At 42.7% G+C, this 26,495-nt stretch overlaps 2 non-coding genes across 2 annotated transcripts; both read right to left on the bottom strand.

Moving 5' to 3' along the window:
* Positions 1-6,057: 6,057 nt before the first annotated feature.
* LOC140285665 (U2 spliceosomal RNA) lies at positions 6,058-6,248 on the bottom strand. Its single transcript, XR_011910650.1, has one exon. It is a non-coding gene; the product is annotated as a U2 spliceosomal RNA (small nuclear RNA).
* A 316-nt stretch (positions 6,249-6,564) lies between these two features.
* LOC140285705 (U5 spliceosomal RNA) lies at positions 6,565-6,678 on the bottom strand. Its single transcript, XR_011910685.1, has one exon. It is a non-coding gene; the product is annotated as a U5 spliceosomal RNA (small nuclear RNA).
* Positions 6,679-26,495: the final 19,817 nt, after the last annotated feature.

Raw genomic sequence — 26,495 nt, 5'->3', positions numbered from 1 at the left:
CTACTCACAGCCGAACAACTCCGCTCCCGCATTTGATGATGTATAGTCGGGCATTCTCACCCTTTCTCATCAGCTTTTTGCAAATTATGATCTGACATTCACACCTACTTGCAGTCGAACAGCTCTGCTCCCGCTTTTGATTATGTTTGGTTGGATATTCGAACCTTTTCTTAACTTCTTTTTACATATTTTGGTTGGACGTTCACACCTTCTTGTAGCCGAACACATGCACTCCTGCTTTTGATGATGTATGGTTGGGCATTCACACCTTTTTTTTGCCCATTTTTCAGGAATTATGGGTGGACATTCACACCTTGCAGCTGAACACCTCCTATCCCACTTATGATCATGTGCGGTTTGATTTTCGAAAAGTTTCTTTCATGTTTTCTAGCAATTATTGATGGACATGTAGACCTTCTTGCAGCTGAACACCACCTCTCCCGATTTTGATGATGTATGGACCGGCATTTTTACCTTTTCTAACACATTTTTCAGCAATTATGGTTGGAGATTCACACCTACTCACAGCCAAACAACTCCGCTACCGCATTTGATGGTGTATAGTCGGGCATTCTCACCCTTTCTCATCAGCTTTTTGCAAATTATGATCTGACATTCAAACCTACTTCCAGTCGAACAGCTCTGCTCCCGCTTTTGATTATGTTTGGTTAGATATTCGAACCTTTTCTTAACTGCTTTTTACAAACTTTGGTCGGACGTTCACAATATCTTGCAGCCGAACACCTCCGCTTCCGCTTTTGATGGTGTATATTCGGGCATACGAACCTTTTCTTACCCGCTTTTTACAAACCAAGGTCGGACTTTCACACCTTCTCTTAGCTGAACAACTCCGCTCCCTCTTTTGATTGTGTACAGTCGGGTAATTTAACCTTTTCTTACCCGCTTTTTACCATCTATGGTCGGACATTCACACCGTCTTACAGCGGAACACCTCCGCTCCCTCTTTTGATGATGTATGGTTAGGCATTCGCACCTTTTCTTACCCATTTTTCAGTAATTATGGGTAGACATTCACACCTTCTTGCAGCTGAACACCTCCTCTCCCGCTTATGATCATGTGCAGTTTGATATTCGAAAATTTTCTTTCATGTTTTCTAGCAATTATTGATGGACATTCAGACCGTCTTGCAGCTGAACACCTCCGCTCCCACTTTTGATGGTGTATAGTCGGGCTTTCGAGCCTTTTCTTCCCCGGTTTTTACAAATTATGGTTGGACATTCAGACCTTCTTGCAGCCGAAAACCTCCACTCCCTCTTTTGATCATACATTGTCGGGCATTCGCACCCTTTCTTACCCGCTTTTTACAAACCATGGTCGGACTTTCACACCTTTTAGTAGCCGAACAACTCCGCTCCCGCTATTGAGTGTGTACAGTCGGGTATTTTAACCTTTTCTTACCCGCTTTTTACCAACTATGGTTGGACATTCACACCTTACAGCAGAACACCTCCGCTCCCTGTTTTGATTATGTATGGTTTGACATTCGCACCTTCTCTCACCCGCCTTTTACTATGGTCGGCCATTCACAGCTTCCTCTCCACCATACTTGTATGGTGGGATATTCACACCCACCTGCATCCGAAGACCTCCGCCCCCACTTTTGTTGATATTTAGTCGGTCATTCGCACCTTACCCGCTTTTGGCAAACTATGGCTTTCTTGCAGCCAAACCCCTCTGATCTCGCTTTTGATGATGTAAGGTTGGGCATTCAGACCTTGCTTCACCTGCTTTTCACCAAATATAGTCGGACATTCACACCTTCTTGCAGCCGAACACTTCCGCTCCACCTTTTAGTGTTCTATCACACCTTTTTTTCGCCGCATTTTATACATTATGGTTGGAAATTTTCAACCACTCTCATCCGAAGACCTCTCCTCCCGCTTTTGTTAATATATTTGAACTTTAGTCGGACATTCAAACCTTCTTACAGCTGAACCACCTCCGCTCCCTGTTTTGATCATATATGGTCTGGCAATACTACCTTTTCTTACCCGTTTGTGAGTAATTATGGCTGGACATTCACACCTACTTTCAGCCGAACACAACCTCTCTCGCTTTTGATGATGTATGGACCGGCATTCTTACCTTTTCTAACACATTTTTCAGCAATTATGGTCGGAGATTCACACCTACTCACAGCCGAACAACTCCGCTCCCGCATTTGATGGTGTATAGTCGGGCATTCTCACCCTTTCTCATCAGCTTTTTGCAAATTATGATCTGACATTCACACCTACTTGCAGTCGAACAGCTCTGCTCCCGCTTTGATTATGTATGGTTGGATATTCGAACCTTTTCTTAACTGCTTTTTACAAACTTTGGTTGGACGTTCACACCTTCTTGTAGCCGAACACATGCACTCCTGCTTTTGATGATGTATGGTTGGGCATTCACACCTTTTTTTTACCCATTTTTCAGGTATTATGGGTGGACATTCACACCTTCTTGCAGCTGAACACCTCCTCTCCCACTTATGATCATGTGTGGTTTGATTTTCGAAAATTTTCTTTCATGTTTTCTAGCAATTATTGATGGACATTTAGACCTTCTTGCAGCTGAACACAACCTCTCCCGATTTTGATTATGTATGGACCGGCATTTTTACCTTTTCTAACACATTTTTCAGCAATTATGGTTGGAGATTCACACCTACTCACAGCCGAACAACTCCGCTACCGCATTTGATGGTGTATAGTCGGGCATTCTCACCCTTTCTCATCAGCTTTTTGCAAATTATGATCTGACATTCACACCTACTTGCAGTCGAACAGCTCTGCTCCTGCTTTTGATTATGTATGGTTGGATATTCTAACCTTTTCTTAACTGCTTTTTACAAACTTTGGTTGGACGTTCACACCTTCTTGTAGCCGAACACATGCACTCCTGCTTTTGATGATGTATGGTTGGGCATTCGCACCTTTTTTTTACCCATTTTTCAGGTATTATGGGTGGACATTCACACCTTCTTGCAGCTGAACACCTCCTCTCCCACTTATGATCATGTGTGGTTTGATTTTCGAAAATTTTCTTTCATGTTTTCTAGCAATTATTGATGGACATTTAGACCGTCTTACAGCGGAACACCTCCTCTCCCGCTTATGATCATGTACGGTTTGATATTCGAAAATTTACTTTCTTGTTTTAAAGCAATTATTGATGGACATTCAAACCTTCTTTGGTGTATAGTCGGGCTTTCGAGCCTTTTCTTCCCGGTTTTTACAAACCATGGTCGGACTTTCACACCTTCTTGTAGCCGAACAACTGCGCTCCTGCTATTGATTGTGTACAGTCGGGTATTTTAACCTTTTCTTACCCGCTTTTTACCAACTATGGTCGGACATTCACACCGTCTTACAGCGGAACACCTCTGCTCCCGCTTTTGATGGTGTATAGTCGGGCATTCGAACCTTTTCTTACCCGCTTTTTACAAACTATGGTGGGACATTCAAACCTTCTTGTATCCGAAAACCTCCGCTCCCTCTTTTGATGGTGTATGTTCGGGTATTCAAACCTTTTCTTACCCGCTTTTTCCAAACTATGGTCGGCTATTCACAGCTTTCTCTCCACCATACTTGTATGGTTGGATATTCACACCCACTTGCATCCGAAGACCTCTGCCCCAAATTTTTTTGATATTTAGTCGGACATTCGCACCTTACCCGCTTTTGGCAAACTATGGCCTTCTTGCAGCCAAACACCTCTGATCTCGCATTTGATGATGTAAGGTTTGGCATTCAGACCTTGCTTCACCTGCTTTTCACCAAATATAGTCGGACATTCACACCTTCTTGCAGCCGAACACTTCCGCTCCACCTTTTAGTGTTCTATCACACCTTTTTTTCACCGCATTTTATACATTATGGTCGGAAATTTTGACATCTGCCTTACATGTAACAGATTAGCGGTTTAGCAGTTTTAATTTAGTTTGAGTGAAGGAATTCATTTTATAGCAAAATCCGAAATCGTGAAGAACTCATGAAAGTAAGCTTATTCTCGGATTCCTGAAACTTTAGATTTGCTATTTCTTTTACTGCAAAGTACAACGTTGGTTTTTTTGTTTAAATCTTTCAAGACATGGTAAATATGATTTTTATATATATAATAAATATATTTATTTCTGTTTACAATATATGACATGTAATAGAACTGAACCGGACCGGGGGACAAGGAAAGAAGAAGAAGAAGAAGAGGAAAGAAGAGAAAAACAGAACATACATCGCATACAACACAGCTGTGGATATAGATGACCTGAGACGACATGATAATACATCAACTGCTTAGCGACCATGCTACTGGACTAATGAATGTGGTTGTGTGTGTATGAGAACATGCAACACCCATGGCACAGGACCTACATGATAACCGTGCTTAGTTATGAGTGTATAAGCGTACAGGGCCACAATCCACAGCCCCCCCAAGCAATCAGAAGCAGGCAGAGAAGGCCACAAGACCCAGGCCACCAGCAGCCCCCACAGAGCACAGAACCCAGGAAGCCCACCGCAGGGGCAACCACGCATCCACCCAGAAGACTGCAGAGGAAGCCCCCGGAAAGAGCCCCCATAAGCATAGGGCAGAGGCCTTCCGGGAGCCAGGGGCAACAGCCCACCGACGTCGCCAGGCCCCAGCCGCCCAGACATGGGCCGTGTACTGGATCCGGGCCCCAGGAGCCCGAGCGCCCCCAAACCCCCCGGCAGAGGCCCCACCCAATACCCAGGAGGGCCAAGCGCCCCAGACAGCCACACAGTGGGTCAGTGCCTGCCCCAGCACCCCTGGCCAAGTGCCCTGGGAGTCAAGACGTGCCCACAGGTGGGTGAAGTCGCGAGCAGCGGAGAGAGGCCACGCCGCCCCCCCCATCGGGAGAAGCACAGGCAGGCCAGGCGACAGCAAGTCCAAGATCCAGGCCCAATCATTACCACACACACTTTCATGTCCCATACATCCACACGTCCTCCCTCCCTCGACTCCGCTGGGGTGTAGTGCAGCGGGCACACCAGGGGGCCAGCAGCCCCCCAGCCACCACAGACCCCAAACCAGCAGAACAATTAATTAATCCTCCTGGCCCCTCCCGCCCCGAGCAGCAACCAGGAAGCAGGGGTGTGCGAAGAAGACCCCTCCCCTCACCCTTCTGGCTCTTCAATATTTTCTAATAGTGAGCAATTAAAATTGAGGGGCAGCCAAACTTGTAGAACTGGGAGCGTGGCCCTCTGGGCAGCCTACATACCCAAAGAGCCCCGCCCACCAGATGCCACTCAGTGTAACCACCCCCCAAGACCTAATGTGTGTGTGTGAGTGTGTTTGATAAGTAGTAATGTCTAAGGTGTAATTAAAACAGGGGTGGGAACTGCAGAGGGCAACTACTGCAGAGTCCACTACACCCCACCGAACACACACGCCCCCAAAACCCTTCATGTGTGAGTGTGTGCTGTGTACAGGAGCCAGAAGGGAGAGGGGTATGGGGATATACACTGGGGGCAGCCAGGGACTGGCTGCAATAGGCATCCCCGCTACCAGGGAGCCAACACAGGACAGGAGGGCCTGATGTCCACCAGGCTCGGGGCCTGCAGCGACCATATTCTGGGAGCTACTGTACCCCCAGAAGGTACCCATCCCGCCCCACCCCACTCAACCCAACCCCACTCCGGAGGACCTCTACAAAAAACAAACAAACAACAACAAAAAACAAACAAACAAACCACCCGGTCACACCAGTCGCAGCAGCCCGGGCCTGAGACCCACCATCACCCAGGCCCCCCCAGGCCCCCCCTCAACAGGTGCGCTCTTGTGAAAAAGCAAACAGCGGCAGCAACAAAAACACAACGGGAACACCGTATTGAGGCTTTGTTCTGACCGCTCATTTGGTATGGCGTTTCTTTCAAGCAATTCTCCCGGTTAGCCCGCACTCGGCTCGCTCCCAGAGCCGTGTTAAAGTCTACTTCGCATTCACTCTCTTTTCTCCGCAGACTAAAAGAAAGTTTCATCTTGGGCTCCCTGAAACTTGCATCCTGCACCGCTGTTTGCTTTTTCACAAGAGTAGAGAAGAGCGCACCGTTCCCAGCGGCACTGCAGTACGGGGTCAATGCTTGGAGTGAACGGAGCAAGCTAATTTTTCAACTCCTATTGCTAAAAATCCATTTAATATGTAGTCCTCGTATAGAGGACATATCAGATATTAAACTGATAAGAACAGATACTACACTTGATCTTAGCCAAAAGGCCGAGAAGCGACAACTGTCCACTGGTTCACGTCCGAGGGCCCTTCCTGGCACAATGCGCACTTGTCCGCTAACACCCCTGTTCTTTTTATGGCCATAGGTGGCCAGAGTGTCACTTTGCACCTCCGCCCACCTGCTGCACTGAGCACTCTTCAGCCCTTTTAAATGGTATAACTTTGCACTCCCGCACGCTCCAGCAAGCACCATTCAAGCAACAACTTTGCACTCCAGCTTCGAACATCGGCACAGTCGCAACAAGTAAGGCGACTCTACTCAGAGAAGTCACTCTGCACAGTAACAAGATTTCTTTTGCACAGACAGAAAGGGCTTCACCCGCAAAGGTAAAGCCTGCCAAAAATAGAAACAACTCATTAGTGCTGCTCTCCACAGATGTCTTTAGTAAAAGGCGAAAGACTTGTACGTTATGAAGAGAAACCAGAGTACGATTATCCGTCACTGCGGGAGCAGGGCATCAGGCTAGTTGGCATAGCCACCTTCCCCATGGTGAGCTTTGCTTGGTTGAGACGCTTGCCCCCCCCCACCCCCCCCCCCCACCCCCTTGCTCCTCGGCTGACCAAGTAGGAACAATCGGGCCCTATTCGATGGCTGCCTTGTCTTTTACTCTGTGCAAAAGACAAGGCAGCAACAAAAACACCACGGGAAAACCGTATTGAGGCTTTGTTCTGACCGCTCATTCGGTGTCGCGTTTCTTTCAAGCAATTCTCCCGGTTAGCCCACACTCGGCTCGCTCCCAGAGCCGTGTTAAAGTCTACTTCGCATTCACTCTCTTTTCTCAGCAGACTCTTGGGATTTTATCTATAAAATGAATTCCTTCACTCAAACTATGTTAAAACTGCTTTGTCCTTCATATTTACCATGTCTAGAAAGATTTAAACAAAAAAAAACAACGTTGTACTTTGCAGTAAAAGAAAGAGCAAATCTAAAGTTTCAGGAATCCGAGAATAAGCTTACTTTCATGAGTTCTTCACGATTCCGGATTTTGCTATAAAATGAATTCCTTCACTCAAACTAAATTAAAACTGCTAAACCGCTAATCTGTTACATGTAAGGCAGATGTCAAATTCACCGAAATAGGATCTAAGGGTATTCGGCCAATCGAGCTGTAGCAGCTTTGGTAAAAGAGTATAAGTTGAAGAGTTTGTGAATAAAGGTGTGCGCACACATAGTGAGCTGTAGGAAAATAGGCAGGGAGCAATGCCGGCTGGGGTATATGTTCTTGTATGTTGTCTGACTGTTTGATTTGAATGTGTTGTGTAAGTGTCCTGTTGAATGTTACATGTTTGGGCTTTGACACTTCACTGTGGTTGTTAACTGTGTGGTGTGTCCTGAAATGTTATAGGTTTGGGCTGTGTGACATGCTTAATGCTTGTCAGTAGCTACCCACTTATTCATATATAGCAACTGACAACATAAGAAGTCTGGACATACTTTGATAGTAGTTGTAGAAGTATCCTTATTGATAATAGATAAACTAATTCATAGTGATAGAACAGTAGATGAACAGGTGCCTGCACATGTCTCACGAAAATAAAATGGGTGTATGATTGCTGACGGCAGAGCAATACTGCCAAACTTATGAGTTCTTGTGGCAAACTTGATTCAGTGTCTTGACGTGTATACGCTGTTTCGCTGACTTGATTGTCACAAGAAACAAAGTGTGTTTGATAAGATCCGACCATTTTATTACGGGAGGATCAGTATGTATGGATTCTGATGTGACTGATAAACCCATTCGTATCGTAAGCATAATCTAATACGTGAGACAACGCCCTGGCACACAATCAAAAAAAAAAGAGAGAGCGGTTTTGTGTCCCCACAGTCCATAATGTAGAAAAGAGAGAAAAAAAGCCTTTCTGATTTGGTGTGTGTAATCACAGTGCAGAGTGTAGAGAAAAGAGAGAAAAGAAAGCCGTTTTGGTGTCACGGGTGTTGTGACTTACACACACACATTTCTGAATTGAGAAAGGAAATTATTTTAGAGGAAGCACTAGAGTTTAGATCCCACATTTGTTGATAGGCATTCATTTATTTCTTCACTTCTGATGAAGTTTCAACAATAAACAACAAACTTTGTATTATGAGAAAGAACCAGACTCATTCTTCAGGAATCCGAAAATAAGCTCTATTTTACGAGTTATGCACGAATTCGGATTCTCCAATAAAACGAATTCCTTAACTCTAACCAAGTTAAGACTGCTTTGTCCTTCATATTTATTCATGTCTAATCAAGTTTCAACGATAAACAACGTTGTACTTTGTAGAATGAGAAAGAACTTCTTCAGCAATAAGCATCTCTCGACATATGACGAAATACAGATTTTGCTATAAAATTAATTCCTTCTATCAGCCTGACTTAAAACTGTTTGTCCTCCTTATTTATCCACTTCAAATCAAGTTTCAACAATTAAAAAAATGTTGTAGTTTGAGAAAAAACAACTTCATCTTAAGCAATCAGTAGGGTAAGAAAGGGTAAGAAAAGGTGCAAATGCCAACCATACATCACTAAAAGGTGGAGCGGAAGTATTCGGCTGCAAGTAGGTGCGAATGCCTGACAATGTATGATCAAAAGAAGGAGCGGAGGTTTTCGGCTGCAAGGTCTGAATGTCCAACCATAATTTGTAAAAACCGGGGAAGAAAAGGCTCGAAAGCCCGACTATACACCATCAAAAGCGGGAGCGGAGGTGTTCGGCTGCAAGTAGGTGTGAATGTTCGACCATAATTTGTAAAAAGCGGGTAAGAAAAGGTTCGAATGCCCGACTATATATTAACCAAAGCAGGAGGAGAGGTCTTCGGATACGAGTGGGTGAGAATTTACAACCATAATCTATAAAATGTGGTGAAAAAAAAGGTGTGAATACCCCATAGAACACTAAAAGGTAGAGCAGAAGTGTTCGGCTGCAAGAAGGTGTGAATGTCTGACCATAGTTTGTAAAAAGCGGGTAAGAAAAGGTTCGAATGCCCGAACATACACCATCAAAGGAGGGAGCGGAGGTGTTCCGCTGTAAGAAGGTGTGAATGTCCGACCATAGTTGGCAAAAAGCAGGTAAGAAAAGGTTAAAATACCCGATTGTACACAATCAATAGCGGGAGCAGAGTTGTTCCGCTACTAAAAGGTGTGAAAGTCCGACCATGGTTTGTAAAAAGCGGGTAAGAAAAGGTGTGAATGCCCGACAATGTATGATCAAAAGAGGGAGAGGAGGTTTTCGGCTGAAACAAGGTCTGAATGTCCATCCATATTTTGTAAAAATCTGGGAAGAAAAGGCTCAAAAGCCCGACTATACACCATCAACAGCTGGAGCGGAGGTGTTCAGCTGCAAGAAGGTCTGAATGTCCATCAATAATTGCTAGAAAACATGGAAGAGAATTTTCGAATATCAAACCGCACATGATCATAAGCGGGAGAGGAGGTGTTCAAATGCAAGAAGGTGTGAATGTCCACCCATAATTACTGCAAAATGGGTAAGAAAAGGTACGAATGCCCAACCATACATGATCCTAACAGGGAGCGGAGGTGTTTGGCTGCGACAAGGTGTGTATGTACACCCATAATTAATGAAAAGCGGGCAACAAGTAGGTTTGAATACCCATCATCAAAAGCAGGAGTGGATGTGTTCGGCTACAAGAAGGTTTGAATGTCTGACCATAGTTTGTAAAAAGCGGGTCAGAAAAGGTTCGAATGCCCGAACATACACCATCAAAGGAGGGAGCGGAGGTGTTCCGCTGTAAGAAGGTGTGAATGTCCAACCATAATTGGCAAAAAGCAGGTAAGAAAAGGTTAAAATACCCTATTGTACACAATCAATAGCGGGAGCAGAGTTGTTCCGCTACTAAAAGGTGTGAAAGTCCGACCATGAATTGTAAAAAGCGGGTAAGAAAAGGTGCGAATGCCCGACAATGTATGATCAAAAAAGGGAGCGGAGGTTTTCGGCTGAAAGAAGGTCTGAATGTCCATCCATAATTTGTAAAAATCGGGGAAGAAAAGGCTCGAAAGCCCGACTATACACCATCAACAGCTGGAGCGGAGGTGTTCAGCTGCAAGAAGGTCTGAATGTCCATCAATAATTGCTAGAAAACATGGAAGAGAATTTTCGAATATCAAACCGCACATGATCATAAGCGGGAGAGGAGGTGTTAAAATGCAAAAAGGTGTGAATGTCCACCCATAATTACTGCAAAATGGGTAAGAAAAGGTACGAATGCCCAACCATACATCATCAAAAGCAGGAGTGGATGTGTTCGGCTACAAGAAGGTTTTAATGTCCGACCATAGTTTGTAAAAAACGGGTAAGAAAAGGTTCGAATGCCCGAACATACACCATCAAAAGAGGGAGCGGAGGTGTTCCACTGTAAGAAGGTGTGAATGTCTGACCATAGTTGGTAAAAAGCGGGTAAGAAAAGGTGAAAATACCCGACTGTACACAATCAATAGCGGGAGCGGAGTTGTTCGGCTACTAAAAGGTGTGAAAGTCCGACCCTGGTTTGTAAAAAGCGGGTAAGAGAAGGTGCGAATGACCGACAATGTATGATCAAAAGAGGGAGCGGAGGTTTTCGGCTGCAAGAAGGTCTGAATGTCCAACAATAATTTTGTAAAAACCGGGGAAGAAAAGGCTCGAAAGCCCGACTATACATCATCAAAAGCGGGAGCGGAGGTGTTCAGCTGCAAGAAGGTCTGAATGTCCATCAATAATTGCTAGAAAAAATGAAAGAAAATTTTCGAATATCAAACCACACATCATCATAAGCGGGAGAGGAGGTGTTCAGCTGCAAGAAGGTGTGAATGTCCGACCATAGTTTGTAAAAAATGGGTAAGAAAAGGTGCGAATGCTCAACCATACATCATCAAAAGCAGGAGTGGATGTGTTCGGCTAAAAGAAGGTTTGAATGTCCGACCATAGTTCGTAAAATGCGGGTAAGAAAAGGTTCGAATGCCCGAACATACACCATCAAAAGAGGGAGCGGAGGTGTTCCGCTGTAAGACGGTGTGAATGTCCAACAATAGTTGGTATAAAGCGGGTAAGAAAAGGTTAAAATACCCGACTGTACACAATCAAAAGCGGAAGCGGAGGTGTTCGGCTGCAAGAAGGTGTGAATGTCCGACCAAAGTTTGTAAAAAGCAGTGAAGAAAAGTTTCGAATATCCAACCAAACATAATCAAAAGCGGGAGCGGAAGTGTTCGGCTGTGAGTAGGTGTGAATGTCAAACCATAATTGCTGAAAAATGTGTTAGAAAAGACTAGAATGCCGGACCATACATCATCAAAAGCTGGAAAAGTGGTGTTCGGCTGCAAGTAGGTGTGAATGTCCAGCCATAATTACTCACAAACCGGTAAGAAAAGGTAGTATTGCCAGACCATACATTATCAAAACAGGGAGCGGAGGTGGTTCAGCTGCAAGGTGTGAATGTCTGACTAAAGTTTATAAAAAGCGGGTAAGACAAGGTGCGAATGCCTGACAATGTATGATCAAATGAGGGAGCGGAGGTTTTCGGCTGCAAGAAGGTCTGAATGTCCAACAATAATTTTGTAAAAACCGGGGAAGAAAAGGCTCGAAAGCCCGACTATACATCATCAAAAGCGGGAGCGGAGGTGTTCAGCTGCAAGAAGGTCTGAATGTCCATCAATAATTGCTAGAAAAAATGAAAGAAAATTTTCGAATATCAAACCACACATCATCATAAGCGGCAGAGGAGGTGTTCAGCTGCAAGAAGGTGTGAATGTCCGACCATAGTTTGTAAAAAATGGGTAAGAAAAGGTGCGAATGCTCAACCATACATCATCAAAAGCAAGAGTGGATGTGTTCGGCTAAAAGAAGGTTTGAATGTCCGACCATAGTTCGTAAAATGCGGGTAAGAAAAGGTTTGAATGCCCGAACATACACCATCAAAAGAGGGAGCGGAGGTGTTCCGCTGTAAGACGGTGTGAATGTCCAACAATAGTTGGTATAAAGCGGGTAAGAAAAGGTTAAAATACCCGACTGTACACAATCAATAGCGGGAGCGGAGTTGTTCGGCTGCAAGAAGGTGTGAAAGTCCGACAATGGTTTGTAAAAAGCGGGTAAAAAAAGGTTCAAATGCCCGAATATACATCATCAAAAGCGGAAGCGGAGGTGTTCGGATGCAAGAAGGTGTGAACGTCCGACCAAAGTTTGTAAAAAGCAGTGAAAAGCGAGAAAAAGCATTTCGTGAGTTCTGCATGATTTGGGATTTTGCTTATAAAATATATTACTTCACTCAAACTATGTTAAAACTGATTTGTCCTTCATATTTACCATGTCTAGAAATATTTAAACAAAAAAACAACGTTGTACTTTGCAGTAAAAGAAAGAGCAAATCTAAAGTTTCAGGAATCCGAGTATAAGCCTGCTTTCATGAGTTCTGCACGATTTCGGATTTTGCTATAAAATGAAATGCTTTGCTCAAACCAAGTTAAAACTGCTTTGTCCTTCCATATTCATCAATGTCTAGATCGACTTCAACAAAGAAAAACATTGGACTTTGCAGTAGAAGAAGTTGAAATCCATCTACACATTGATTAATATGAAGGACAAAGCAGTTCCCACTTGCCCATAAGAAAATAAGCTTATTCTCGGATTCCTGATCCTTCAGTGTTGCTCTTTCTTCTACTGCAAAATACAATGTTGTTCTTTGTTGAAGTCGATCTAGACATTGATAAATATGAAGGAAAAAGCAGTTTTAACTTGGTTTGAGTGAATTAATTCATTTTATACATAAAATCCGAAATCGTGCAGAACTCATGAAAATAAGCTTATTCTCGGATTCCTAAAACTTTTGATTGGCTCTTTCTTTTACTGCAAAGTACAACGTTGTTTTTTTTTGTTTAAATATATCGAGACATTGATAAATATGAAGGTAAAAGCCGTTTTAACATAGTTTGAGTGAAGGAATTGATTTTATAGATAAAATCCCAAATCATGCAGAACTCCTCAAAAGGGGCGTATGGCTTAATCACAAGTGTGGTTCTTTCTCATTCGGGGTAGTATGAGGAAGTTTATGCTTGAAATATATGTAGAAATGGGTACATATGAAGGACAAAGCAGTGTTAACTTAGTTTGAGTGAAGGAATTCATTTTATACATAAAATCCCAAATCATGCAGAACGTATGAAAAGAAGCTTATTCTCGGATTCCTGATCCTTCAGTTTTGCTCTTTCTTCTACTGCAAAATACAATGTTGTTCTTTGTTGAAGTCGATCTAGACATTGATAAATATGAAGGAAAAAGCAGTTTTAACTTGGTTTGAGTGAATGAATTCATTTTATACATAAAATCCGAAATCGTGCAGAACTCATGAAAATAAGCTTATTGTCGGATTCCTAAAACTTTTGATTTGCTCTTTCTTTTATTGCAAAGTACAACGTTGTTTTTTTGTTTAAATCTATCGAGACATTGATATATATGAAGGTAAAAGCCGTTTTAACATAGTTTGAGTGAAGGAATTAATTTTATAGATAAAATCCCAAATCATGCAGAACTCCTCAAAAGGGAGGTATGGCTTAATCACAAGTGTGGCTCTTTCTCATTCAGGGTAATATGAGGAAGTTTATGCTTGAAATATATGTAGAAATGGGTACATATGAAGGACAAAGCAGTGTTAACTTAGTTTGCGTGAAGAAATTCATTTTATACATAAAATCCGAAATCGTGCAGAACTCATGAAAATAAGCTTATTCTCGGATTCCTAAAACTTTTGATTTGCACTTTCTTTTACTGCAAAGTAAAACGTTGTTTTTTGTTGAAATCTATCTAGACATTGATTACATTCACACCTACTTGCAGTCGAACACCTTCTCATCCACTTATGATCATGTGCGGTTGGGCTTTCGCACCTTTTCTTACCCATTTTTCAGTAATTATGGGTGGACATTCAGACCTTCTTGCAGCCGAAAACCTCCGCTCCTCTTTTGATCATACATTGTCGGGCATTCACACCTTGTCTTACCCGCTTTTTACAAACTTTAGTTGGACATTCAAACCTTCTTGCAGCTGAACCACCTCCGCTCCCTGTTTTGATCATATATGGTTTGGCAATAGTACCTTTTCTTACCCGTTTGTGAGTAATTATGGCTGGACATTCACACCTTCTTGCAGCCGAACACAACCTCTCCCGCTTTTGATGATATATGGTCCGGCCTTCTTACCTTTTCTAACACATTTTTCAGCAATTATGGTCGGACATTCACACCTACTCACAGACGAACACCTCCGCTCCCACATTTGATAGTGTATAGTCGGGCATTCTCACCCTTTCTCATCAGCTTTTTGCAAATTATGATCTGATATTCACACCTACTTGAAGTCGAACAGCTCTGCTCCCGCTTTTGATTATGTTTGGTTGGATATTCGAACATTTTCTTAATGCTTTTTACAAACTTTGGTCGGACGTTCACACCGTCTTGCAGCCGAACACCTCCGCTTCCGCTTTTGATGGTGTATAGTCGGGCATTCGAGCCTTTTCTTACCCACCTATTACTTACTATGGTTGGACATTCAAACCTTCTTGTAGCCGAACACATCCGCTCCTGCTTTTGATGATGTATGATTTGGCATTTGCACCTTTTCTTACCCATTTTTCAGTAATTATTGGTCGGACATTCAGACCTTCTTGCACCTGAACACCTCTGCTCCCGCTTTTGATGGTGTATAGTCTGGCTTTCGAGCCTTTTCTTCCCCGATTTTTACAAATTATGGTTGGACATTCAGACCTTGAAGCCGAAAACCTCCGCTCCCTCTTTTGATCATACATTGTCGGGCATTCGCCCCTTGTCTTACACGGTTTTTACAAACTTTAGTCAGACATTCACACCTTGCAGCTGAACCACCTCCATTCCCTGTTTTGATCATGTGTGGTCTGGAAATACTACCTTTTCTTCCCCCGTTTGTGAGTAATTATGGCTGGACATTCACACCTACTTGCAGCCGAAAAACCACCTCTCCCGCTTTTGATGATGTATTGTCCGGCATTCTAGTCTTTTCTATCACATTTTTCAGCAATTATGATCTGACATTCACACCTACTTGCAGTCGAACAGCTCTGCTCCCGCTTTTGATTATGTTCGGTTGGATATTCAAACCTTTTCTTAACTGCTTTTTACAAACTTTGGTCGGACGTTCACACCTTCTTGCAGCCAAACACCCCCGCTTCCGCTTTTGATGGTATATATTCGGGTATTCGAACCTTCTCTTACCCGCTTTTTACAAACCATGGTTGGACTTTCATACCTTCTTGTAGCTGAACAACTCCACTCCTGCTTTTGATGATTTATGGTTGGACATTTGCATCTTTTCCTACCCATTTTTCAGTAATTATAGGTGGATATTCACATCTTCTTGCAGCTGAACACCTCCTCTCCCGCTAATGATCATGTAAGGTTTGATATTCGAAAATTTTCTTTCATGTTTTAAAGCAATTATTAATGGACATTCACACCTACTTGCAGCCGAACACCACCTCTCCCGCTTTTGATGATGTATGGACCGGCATTCTTACCTTTTCTAACACATTTTTCAGCAATTATGGTTGGAGAATCACACCTACTCACAGCCGAACAACTCCGCTACCGCATTTGATGGTGTATAGTCGGGATTTCTCACCCTTTCTCATCAGCTTTTTGCAAATTATTCTCTGACATTCACACCTACTTGCAGTCGAACAGCTCTGCTCCCGCTTTTGATTATGTTTGGTTAGATATTCGAACCTTTTCTTAACTGCTTTTTTACAAACTTTGGTCGGACGTTCACACCTTCTTGCAGCCGAACACCTACACTTCCGGTTTTGATAGTGTATATTAGGGCATACGAACCTTTTCTTACCCGCTTTTTACAAACCATGGTCGGACTTACACACCTTCTCTTAGCTGAACAACTCCGCTCCCTCTTTTGATTGTGTACAGTCGGGTATTTTAACCTTTTCTTACCCGCTTTTTACCAACTATGATCGGACATTCACACCGTCTTACAGCGGAACACCTCCGCTCCCTCTTTTGATGGTGTATGTTTGGGCATTCGAACCTTTTCTTACCCGCTTTTTACAAACCAGGGTCGGACTTTCACACCTTTTAGTAGCCGAACAACTCCGCTCCCGCTATTGATTGTGTACAGTCGGGTATTTTAACCTTTTCTTACCCGCTTTTTACCAACTATGGTCGGACATTCACACCGTCTTACAGCGGAACACCTCCTCTCCCGCTTATGATCATGTACGGTTTGATATTCGAAAATTTACTTTCTTGTTTTAAAGCAATTATTGATGGACATTCAAACCTTCTTTTTGATGGTGTATAGTCGGGCTTTCGAGCCTTTTCTTCCCGGTTTTTACAAACCATGGTTGGACTTTCACACCTTCTTGTAGCCGAACAACTCCGCTCCTGCTATTGATTGTGTACAGTGGGGTATTTTAACCTTTTCTTACCCGCTTTTTACCAACTATGGTCGGACATTCACACCGTCTTACAGCGGAACACCTCTGCTCCCGCTTTTGATGGTGTATAGTCGGGCATTCGAACCTTTTCTTACCCGCTTTTTACAAACTATGGTGGGACATTCAAACCTTCTTGTATCCGAAAACCTCCGCTCTCTCTTTTGATCATACATTGTCGGACATTCGCACCTTTTCTTACCCGCTTTTTACAAACCATGGTCGGACTTTCACACCTTCTTGTAGCTGAACACATCCGCTCCCGCTATTGATTGTGTACAGTCGGGTATTTTAACCTTTTCTTACCCGCTTTTTACCAACTATGGTCGGACATTCACACCTTCGTACAGCGGAACACCTCCGCTCCCTCTTTTGATGGTGTATGTTCGGGTATTCAAACCTTTTCTTACCCGCTTTTTCCAAACTATGGTCGGCTATTCACAGCTTCCTCTCCACCATACTTGTATGGTTGGATATTCACACCCACTTGCATCCGAAGACCTCTGCCCCAAATTTTTTTGATATTTAGTCGGACATTCGCACCTTACCCGCTTTTGGCAAACTATGGCCTTCTTGCGGCCAAACACCTCTGATCTCGCATTTGATGATGTAAGGTTTGGCATCCAGACCTTGCTTCACCTGCTTTTCACCAAATATAGTCGGACATTCACACCTTCTTGCAGCCGAACACTTCCGCTCCACCTTTTAGTGTTCTATCACACCTTTTTTTCACCGCATTTTATACATTATGGTCGGAAATTTTCAACCACTCTCATCCGAAGACCTCTCCTCCCGCTTTCTTTAATATATTTTAACTTTAGTCGGACATTCAAACCTTCTTGCAGCTGAACCACCTCCGCTCCCTGTTTTGATCATATATGGTCTGGCAATACTACCTTTTCTTACCCGTTTGTGAGTAATTATGGTCGGAGATTCACACCTACTCACAGCCGAACAACTCCGCTCCCGCATTTGATGATGTATAGTCGGGCATTCTCACCCTTTCTCATCAGCTTTTTGCAAATTATGATCTGACATTCACACCTACTTGCAGTCGAACAGCTCTGCTCCCGCTTTTGATTATGTTTGGTTGGATATTCGAACCTTTTCTTAACTTCTTTTTACATATTTTGGTTGGACGTTCACACCTTCTTGTAGACGAACACTTCCACTCCTGCTTTTGATGATGTATGGTTGGGCATTCACACCTTTTTTTTGCCCATTTTTTAGGAATTATGGGTGGACATTCACACCTTGCAGCTGAACACCTCCTATCCCACTTATGATCATGTGCGGTTTGATTTTCGAAAAGTTTCTTTCATGTTTTCTAGCAATTATTGATGGACATGTAGACCTTCTTGCAGCTGAACACCTCCGCTCCCGCTTTTGATCATACATTGTCAGGCATTCGCACCTTGTCTTACCCACTTTTTACAAACTTTAGTCGAACAGTCACACCTACTTGCAGCCGAACACAACCTCTCTCGCTTTTGATGATGTATGGACCGGCATTCTTACCTTTTCTAACACATTTTTCAGCAATTATGGTCGGAGATTCACACCTACTCACAGCCGAACAACTCCGCTCCCGCATTTGAAGGTGTATAGTCGGGCATTCTCACCTTTTCTCATCAGCTTTTTGCAAATTATGATCTGACATTCACACCTACTTCCAGTCGAACAGCTCTGCTCCCGCTTTTGATTATGTTTGGTTGGATATTCGAACCTTTTCTTAACTTCGTTTTACATATTTTGGTTGGACGTTCACACCTTCTTGTTGCCGAACACTTCCACTCCTGCTTTTGATGATGTATGGTTGGGCATTCACACATTTTTTTTGCCCATTTTTTAGGAATTATGGGTGGACATTCACACCTTGCAGCTGAACACCTCCTGTCCCACTTATGATCATGTGCGGTTTGATTTTCGAAAAGTTTCTTTCATGTTTTCTAGCAATTATTGATGGACATGTAGACCTTCTTGCAGCTGAACACCTCCGCTCCCGCTTTTGATCATACATTGTCAGGCATTCGCACCTTGTCTTACCCACTTTTTACAAACTTTAGTCGAACAGTCACACCTACTTGCAGCCGAACACAACCTCTCTCGCTTTTGATGATGTATGGACCGGCATTCTTACCTTTTCTAACACATTTTTCAGCAATTATGGTCGGAGATTCACACCTACTCACAGCCGAACAACTCCGCTCCCGCATTTGAAGGTGTATAGTCGGGCATTCTCACCCTTTCTCATCAGCTTTTTGCAAATTATGATCTGACATTCACACCTACTTGCAGTCGAACAGCTCTGCTCCTGCTTTTGATTATGTATGGTTGGATATTCGAACCTTTTCTTAACTGCTTTTTACAAACTTTGGTTGGACGTTCACACCTTCTTGTAGCCGAACACATGCACTCCTGCTTTTGATGATGTATGGTTGGGCATTCGCACCTTTTTTTTACCCATTTTTCAGGTATTATGGGTGGACATTCACACCTTCTTGCAGCTGAACACCTCCTCTCCCACTTATGATCATGTGTGGTTTGATTTTCGAAAATTTTCTTTCATGTTTTCTAGCAATTATTGATGGACATTTAGACCTTCTTGCAGCTGAACACCACCTCTCCCGATTTCGATGATGTATGGACCGGCATTTTTACCTTTTCTAACACATTTTTCAGCAATTATGGTTGGAGATTCACACCTACTCACAGCCGAACAACTCCGCTACCGCATTTAATGGTGTATAGTCGGGCATTCTCACCCTTTCTCATCAGCTTTTTGCAAATTATGATCTGACATTCACACCTACTTGCAGTCGAACAGCTCTGCTCCCGCTTTTGATTATGTATGGTTGGATATTCGAACCTTTTCTTAACTGCTTTTTACAAACTTTGGTTGGATGTTCACACCTTCTTGTAGCCGAACACATGCACTCCTGCTTTTGATGATGTATGGTTGGGCATTTGCACCTTTTTTTTTACCCATTTTTCAGGTATTATGGGTGGACATTCACACCTTCTTGCAGCTGAACACCTCCTCTCCCACTTATGATCATGTGTGGTTTGATTTTCGAAAATTTTCTTTCATGTTTTCTAGCAATTATTGATGGACATTTAGACCTTCTTGCAGCTGAACAGGCATTGTGCACATGTCTCATGAAAATAAAATGGGTGTATGATTGCTGACGGCAGAGCAATACTGCCAAACTTATGAGTTCTTGTGGCAAACTTGATTCAGTGTCTTGACGTGTATACGCTGTTTCGCTGACTTGTCACAAGAAACAAAGTGTGTTTGATAAGATCCGACCATTTTATTACGGGAGGATCAGTATGTATGGATTCTGATGTGACTGATAAACCCATTCGTATCTTAAGCATAATCTAATACGTGAGACAACGCCCTGGCACACAATCAAAAAAAAAATAGAGAGAGAGCGGTTTTGTGTCCCCACAGTCCATAATGTAGAAAAGAGAGAAAAAAGCCTTTCTGATTTGGTGTGTGTGCTCACAGTGCAGAGTGTAGAGAAAAGAGAGAAAAGAAAGCCGTTTTGGTGTCACGGGTGTTGTGACTTACACACACACATTTCTGAATTGAGAAAGGAAATTATTTTAGAGAAAGCACTAGAGTTTAGATCCCACATTTGTTGATAGGCATTCATTTAATTTTTCTTTTAATCAGTTTTAAAGTGAATACTAACTGAGAAATGAAAAAGGTGAAGAGTTTAGAAGCTTGGTTCAAGAGCAAAACTTGGTTTATGATCAGCTGAGTCTCTAAACAGAACAGCAAAGGGCTTCATCGAACATTTAAAAAAGATTCAGATTGTTAGAATATCCAGAATTTATAGGAATGGTGGTGATTACTCTTATTTTCTAGAATGGAAATAACTGCACCATGTCTGTTTTATGAATTTAAGGGGCTAAAAAGTTTTGTTCTCGTTTTTCTATGATTAACCGAATGTATGTGAGAGTCCAAACAGACAGAAGGGTTACGGCCGAGCGCTGGACCTTCCAAAAAAGATGAGACAGGCTGGACCTGTGCCATACTAGTTAAGACCGGCCTGTGGATAACAGGTTCTTTAAACTCTCACACACACAAACTCACACACGTTCGCACACATACACCCATACACACACACATTCTTGAACTTGCTGCAAGATTAAACATTTGCATTAACTGACTCCAGCAACTCTGAGTCTCATTGAGAGACTTTTCTCAACAATTGGGTCCTCAAACCAGATCTCAACGTTTTTTCCGCTTTCCAGGGTCGGAGCTGAAACCGTGCACGGGGGAGTCCAGTACTCCTAATGAAAGACCCCCTGCTGATTTGCGGTAATTAGGGGCCAGTGTCCACTGAAAGGGGGAAACAGGGACGAGATCGTACTTTTGAATCAATGGCCAGAAGCCATTGGCAGTGCAGGCATCAACAATAATGGTGTTATTTCACCCATTAACACTTAAGGTACCTCATGCAGTGGCTGTGATATGGTTACTTAACAAAATATCTTTACCAGACATCTCTCCTACATAACAGTTCTTCTTTCACAGCCACACCTTGTTGTCGAGAGATGTGCTACACTTAATCCATCCACACTGCTACCTACCCCACAGATGGAAAGCCTCATGATTGCATGTCAGAAATAACCATCAGTGTTTTACCCAGGCCAGACTTAACTGATATACGTTATGAAAATGCAGAAATAACTATATTTATTCAACAGGTCAAGCAAAAAACCCTGATGGCACAAATGCTACAGGATTTGCAGTAGTAACAGAAACTGAAGTTTTCTTAAAACAACCACTACCAAAAAATTACTCTGTTCAAGCAGTCGAATTGGTAGCTTTAACTGAAGCTTGTAAATTAAATAACAAAAAGGTTGTTAACGTTTACACTGACAGTCAGTATGCCTTCTCAACTGTACATGTGTTAACACAGCATTGGAAAAACAGGTATGTTGACATCCACAGCTAAATGTATAAACTACAAATATTTTAGCATTATTAGATGTTATTCAATTGCCATCTACAATAGACTCGTATGAATGACCGGAAGGAAAACCATACTGCCAAAGAATTTGTTTAAATATGCTGCAGTATTGAGCCACGGACCATGTCATGTCTCAACAGGAGGGATGGAAGCAATAATGAACAAGGTTTTTACAGCATATGGTTTTACTAATTATTGAATTTTTTTTTTAGAATAAATAAATGAATAAAGTTTTGTCTAGCAGGTCAAATATGTGCAAAATACATTCCACAGGGCAATCTAAGACCAAAACGAAGATAATTCCCTAAGCCAGTGTATCTTTTTCAACATATTTGTTTGGATTTCATTATTTCATTATTGTGTAGATTTCATTGAACTAAATTAATGTTAAGGGAAACGATTCTGCTCAGTGACAACAGAGGTTTTTACCAAATGGTCTGAAATATTTCCATGTGCACAAGCAGATGCACTCTCAGTAGCAAAATCACGCGTAAAATAACTCATTTCTAGATTTGAAATTCCTGAAAAGATCTTCAGTGATAATTTGACACACTTTGTAACACCAGTAAAGTTCAATGTCAATGTGTAATATTCAATTAGGATTTGCAAAACAGTGAAGTTAAACAATGAATGGGTCCATAGTCGGTATGAGAAGACTACAGGAATATTTACCTGGGTGTACGTTCAAACAGAGATGAGAAAATTGCGATAAATTATTGTTTGTTTGTTTGTTAGTATGTATATGAATGTTATGTGTATAAACTGTGTTGAGTTGTAGTTACTCAGTAGTGTCTCAGTGAAACAACCGACGGGGGAAGCCTTGCGGTGACAACAAAAGCAGTGTTTTACTGATCAGTCAAGTTGCTCCAGTGTACTCCATACAAACTGGTTGGCTACTGAAGGGATAGAAAATGGGGAATACTTGTTTTAAAGCAAACAAGGAATTAGATGGGAAAAATACATGTTTTAACGGGACCCAGACAATATTATATAGATGTCGCCACTGAAGTAAAGAACATTTACGTGGGATGGTGTGAGGGTCCTCGTTTGGCTGACGTTCGCCGATATGCTCGCCATGCTCAGAACCAAGTTGAGACGCGTAAGACAACCAAAAGGGACAAGTGTGAAAAGGAGCTGCATTTGGCAACCATGACCATGTATTACGCAGTTGGTGTAAACAGAGGACGAGGCCGAAGTCGAAGACGTGGACGTGTGGGAGAGGAGGTCGAAATGGGCCACGCCAGAGCTATGATCCGAATATTTGTTTTTACTGTGGCCAGACTGGACACTGGAAGAAGGACTGTCCACAGCTAAAAAGTGATGAAATTGGGCAAAAGGCTGACTGAGGGTGGGAGGCAGGTTCTGGACGTCACGCGGCAGCGGAGCCTTCACTAATGGGTGATAGCACAAACACACTCACACATTTTTCCTGCTCTGTGTAGTGAAGCAACGCTTGCCGACTGTGATTCACGTAGTAAAGTTTTGCATGCTATTTCCGTCCTAGAGCAAAGATATTTCTTTCAGAATATAGGAACTTATGTTCATCAGTAGTGACGTCAGGGGAGTTTGATTGTCCTCCAAAGTTAAGTGGAAACCACGTTTACTGTATGTCTGCATCAGGCCAGGTTGTGAAGGAGAAAATGACAATGCCCATTGCGTGTTGTCACTCCCGATGAGCTCTCCTTCAAACACTCATTTTTGTTATCAGAGTTGTGTCCCATTCACCTGATGGGCTGTGATCTCATGTGTAAATTAGGCATTATTTTAACTTCTACACCAGAGGGTGTTAAGGTTATGTTACAGCCTGACAAAGTTTTCACAGCAGTGCAGTTTGATTCATCGGCACTTACATATGCTTATGAGTGGAAACTTCCCAGCTCTCCTTTTTCACAACAACTAGTGGAAGAAGCAAAAGCGTTAGTTTCACCCCTTTCTGATTTCATGCAACCTACTGATTTGCACTGCACATCACACATTTCTTCGGGGCCTGACAATGACTATGAGAAGAAGTGAAAAAATATGTGCGCCTACTTTATTGGCTGTGTCGCTCACTCCAGAGCACTTCGATTTTTTTAATGTTTGTGGTACTCGCCCTCACATTTCCTTGGCCAAACATACACACTGGCAGTGACAAGGTGTGGGAGAGTTTGTTGCTACATGTCAGAAAGAAATGGAGTGGACCGTTTCACCTGCTGATCCAAATTTGATGTTTTCTGAACGATTGTCAGCATACAAAAAAACATTTTTGAGTACAATGCATTGTCAAAGAACTGTGGACTTAATTCCTACCACAGAATCACATTTTGAAGCATGTTTTTTATCTGAAACAGATTTGTCTTTGATACCCATGTTGGCTGAAGTGCCCAATGATCTTTGGGCTAAGAGCAAATATGATGTGGGGTTGATAAAAGGCTGTGAACCAGTAATTGTCACCCCTAAATCAGACTTTTGTCCATGTAAAAAACAATACCCTTTTAAGCCTGAAGCAATTAAAGGGATTAAACCTGTTTTTCAATCTTTTCAGAAAACAGGCGTTATTGTTCCTTTTGAAAATTCACCTGTGCTTACTCCATTGTTTCCTGTTAAAAAGATTAAAGATGCTGGCCAGCCAGATGAATGGCGTTTTGTACAGGACCTCCAAGCGGTGAATGCTGCAGTTCAGCCACATGCTCCTACTGTGCCCAACCCACACACTATTTTGTCTCAAATTACATCAGATGCACAGTTTTTCTCAGTGGTTGACTTGTCGCCAGTGCACCCTGATAGCCCATTTTGGTTTGCTTTTTAGTTTGAAGGGAGATCTTGGACTTTTACCCGGTTATGCCAGGGGTACTGTGAAAGTCCCACTATTTACAATGCTGCCCTCAAAGCTAGTCTGGATTAACTTCAATCAACCACAGGCTCTGCTCTTTTGCAGTATGTGGATGACATCCTTTTATGTGGTCCATCTAAACAACAGTGTGAAAAAGACAGTGAATCTGTTGAAACATCTTCCTTCTTATGGCCATAAAGCCAGCCTTTCTAAGTTACAGTTTGTACAGGACGAAGTCACCTTTTTGGGTCATGTGATTTTTAAGGATGGGCGCTCACTTTCTCCTAAACGTTTTGCTGCAGTTCAGATCATTCCTAAACCGGTTACTAAAAAACAGCTTATGTCATTCTTAGGTATAACATCTTACTGCAGGAACTTTATTCCTAACTACTCTTTTCTCGAAGCTCTCTTAGGTGCTCTTATCCATGGTAAAGGCAGCTGCAGTTCTGACATGCAGCTCCAGCCTTTAGTCAGCTTAAGCTGGCTCTTCAAACAGCACCAACACTTGGCATTCCAGATCCTCATAAACCTTTCATACAGGCAGTTGATGAGAAGCATGGTTGTATGACATCTGTTCTTATGCAGGAACATGGGGCAGGCAAAGGCCAGTGGCTCATTTCTCAGCAAAACTGGACTCTGTGACTGCAGGCCTGCCTGGTTGTCTTCGTGCTGTTGCAGCTGCAGAGAAAGCTGTCCTGGCCTCCCAAGATATTGTGGGCTACGCTAATTTGACTGTTTTGGTTCCTCATGCTGTTGCCTTTATTCTTCTCGAGCAGAAAACTTCACATCTTTCAACTGCTCGTTGGCTCAGATACACCTCTGTGATATGCCAAATGTCACTGTTAAACGTTGTACTGTTCTGAATCCTGCTACTTTGCTTCCGACTCCTGAGGATGGGGAGCCTCATGACTGTGAAGCTGTTTTGGAACAAGTTTGTACACCCCGACCTGATCTTTTAGAGACTCCTCTTCCAAACTCTGACATGATTCTTTTTGTAGATGGATCAGCTTTGCGTGATCCAGCCACAGGTACTAACTGTGTTTGGTTTGCAGTATGTTCTTCACATGACACTTTGTTGTCTGGTTCTCTTCCTAAACATTTCTCTGCTCAAACTACTGAGCTTATTGCACTTACTGAAGCTTGTAAGTTGGCAGCTGGTAAGTCTGTCACTATTTACACAGATTCCAGATATGCTTTTGGTGTTGTTCATGACTTTGGTGCGCTGTGGAAACACAGGCATTTCCTTAAATCAGATGGTAAAACTATTCTGAACTCCAAGCAGGTTTCTGATCTTCTTGATGCGATCCTTTTGCCTACAGCAATCTCGGTCTGTAAGTGTACGGCTCACACTAACTCAGACGATCCTGTTGCTTGTGGCAATGCCAGAGCTGATGCTGCAGCTAAGCAAGCAGCTAATTTTTTTCCTGTTTTCGCTTCCCTCTCTTTGCAGGCAGAAGACTCCCTCACAGATCTCCATGCTTTGCAAACTTTTGCCTCTGCAGATGAAATTTGGTCCTCTGGACGCATTTGGTCCTCTGTGGGTGCAACTCATACGGATGGTGTTTGGATGGGACCTGATGGTAAACCCTGTCTACCTAAACATTTTTTTCCTCATTTTTCAAAATTGACACATGGGTTGGACCATGTGTCAAAAGGGGGGATGCTGAATGCACTCACTGCTCAGTGGTTCACAAAAGGGTTCAGTTCATATGCGCAAAAATACTGTCAGTCATGTATGGTTTGTGCCACACATAATGTAGGAAAGGCATTACACACATCGCAAGTTGCACACCCTCCACCAGAGAAACCTTTTGAACATTTGATGATGGATTTTGTTGAACTCACACCAGCTGAAGGAAAGAAATATGCACTAGTAATAGTGGACGTGTTTAGTAAATGGGTTGAAGTTTTCCTTGCAAAACATGCAAACAGTAATGCAGTGACTAAAGCACTGCTAAACAGAAATCATTCCTAGATGGGGCATTCCAGAGAAGATCAGCAGTGATAAT

Source organism: Leuresthes tenuis, unplaced genomic scaffold (genome assembly GCF_036924035.1).
Source record: "Leuresthes tenuis unplaced genomic scaffold, fLeuTen1.0.hap1 SCAF_50, whole genome shotgun sequence".
Lineage (NCBI taxonomy): Eukaryota > Metazoa > Chordata > Actinopteri > Atheriniformes > Atherinopsidae > Leuresthes > Leuresthes tenuis.
Note: the sequence above shows the minus strand (reverse complement) of the source record. Positions and strands in the feature narration are given on the sequence as shown.